This window comes from Hipposideros armiger, unplaced genomic scaffold, assembly GCF_001890085.2.
Source record: "Hipposideros armiger isolate ML-2016 unplaced genomic scaffold, ASM189008v1 scaffold_461, whole genome shotgun sequence".
Taxonomy (NCBI): domain Eukaryota; kingdom Metazoa; phylum Chordata; class Mammalia; order Chiroptera; family Hipposideridae; genus Hipposideros; species Hipposideros armiger.
The window spans coordinates 529,619-531,730 of NW_017731811.1; the positions used below are offsets into that span (position 1 = coordinate 529,619).

The 2,112-nt window shown below is 50.8% G+C and overlaps 1 protein-coding gene across 1 annotated transcript in view; it reads left to right on the forward strand.

The window, feature by feature from the left end:
- TMEM114 (transmembrane protein 114) overlaps positions 1-2,112 on the forward strand; it is a gene marked incomplete at its 3' end in the record, with an annotated part of 7,942 nt that overhangs the window by 1,021 nt on the left and 4,809 nt on the right. The gene's annotated exons all lie outside the window — the stretch shown is intronic.

Sequence of the window (2,112 nt, forward strand, 5' to 3'; positions counted from 1 at the left end):
GGCAGCATGAAGGCGGGTGGGTGGGATTCCAGGGAGACACCTACATCAGCGTGGGGAGCTGAATGTTGGAAGGAGACAGGTCTTATCCTGTAGATCAGAAGGCACGCCCGGGGTCAGCCTTGTTTGTGTTCTCGCTGTTGAGGATACAAAAGCACTTGGTCCTGGCAGGGAGTAATAAGTATTTGCCGAATGATTTAAGGAAGGTGATCAGGAGGGAAAAAAACAGCCCCGTCCCTCCTTTGTGTCTGTCTTGGTCATGGCCGATTCCCCAAGTACTTAGCATTGTGCTTGGGACGCAGGAAAGGTGCAAGGACTGAATGCAAGACACCAAATGGGCTGAATGAAGACTTGGGGAAGGAGAGGAATACATATTACAGTTCAGCTCACTGAGGCTTCCCGCAGGCCAGACGTGGAGCTGAATGCTTTTCATCTGTCTTCCCTGAATCCTCACAGACTTCACTTTTATCTTCAATTTTCCCATGAGGAAACAGATGCCCAGAGAGGTACCGTAGAAAGGATCTGATGAGGAAATGAGAAGTGAGTTCCACAGACCTTGACAAATGGGCCTTTTCGAAAGACTGACTGAGGCTTGTCCCTGACTTTGCCCACGAGGGCTGCCGGGGTCCCTCTCCAACTCCATTCGCCCCTTTGCACTTTCCTCACCAGTCCTGGAACATGCCAAGTTTCCTCCTGTCACAGAGACTTTGCACATGCTGTTCCCTCTACCTGGAGCCTGCCTGCTCCTATCTGCCAGCTTGACCTGGTCAGCACCTACTCATAGTACAGGTGGTGTGACATGTTGGGGGTTAAATTCTGACACCCTCCTTAGCTCCATGAGAGCAGGGACCGTGTCTATCATGCCGCTGCTGAATTCCCACTATGTTGCGCTGAGCCTGGCATAGAGTAGGCCATGAGCCAAGGTTTGCTGAGCAGGGATGAGAACGAATGCAGACTATATTACGTTAGAGGTGAAGCTCAATATATATCTGTTGAATGAACCAATGAGTTACTGAATGAACTACAACTGCTTCTGTGAAGTCCAGCGATGTGCTAGGAAGTAGTTGACAACCGGCATTCCGGGGGTGGGGGGAAGTCTTGATTTGTAGCATTTGCCGATTTCCATGGTGTAAATATTCCCACTGTGATCAATTTGAAGCTATCAACATGATGTCAACTGACTCCCAAAATTCCTAGAAGCGTAACAATGGGTTCTCGTGAGCTCCAGCACACTACTGCATAAGGAGACATCTGCCAGACAGCTGGGATATGTGGAAGGCGGAGGAGAGGTGGAGGCACCATGGACTTTGTCCTCAGCTCCAAGTTGGACTGCGAGGAACTTTGGATGTTCTCAGAGCATTGTTTCAAGAAAGTCAAGTTTCTTGCCCTTGAAATGAGGGAGATGAGGGTCAAATGGCAGCTCTGACCCTTACCCTTGGAGATCCTGGGATAGGTGTCTTAACCTCTCTGAGTCTCACTTTCCACATCTGTCAAAACCGTGAGGGGGTGTGGTCAGGATTCTGCAACTAGCTGGATGAAAAAATTGACCTTCCCTGGGACCTCGTATAGTGCCTGGTGGCTGCGTGAAAGAATGGTTTGATATGAAAGTGCTAGACACGTAGTAAGTGCTCAGTAAACACCATTATGTCCCCAATGCTTTTTCTGTGCCTGTCCCCACCTCTGACTTGCACCAGGTAGTGTGGGAGGGCTGGTTTTATTTCTCACACTACTGTAACAGCCCAGCATCCAGAAAAACTGGAAAGCAATCTTGGGGTTTTTCCACCTCGCCTCCTGGCCAGGCCAGGCCACTGCCGCTTCTGCCACTGGTGTGCTGTGTTAGGCACACTGTTGACCCTCTGGGTCTGGGGTGCTGATCTGTAGGACAAAGAGCCTGACCCTCCTCCTGGGCTCTTGGAGGGTGACAGTGTGGCAACGCACAGGGAAGACATGAGGCGAATCTAAGAAGCACTTTCTGCGTACCCTCCTGAGACAGCACCTTTCAGCTGCCTCTGCAGCCTCCCAAACTCAGTCCTGCCTCATGACTGCACTAGCTGTTCCTCCTCGTAATACAGGTCTCTGGTTGCCTGTCTGAAGGAGGCAGAGTAAGATGGCAGG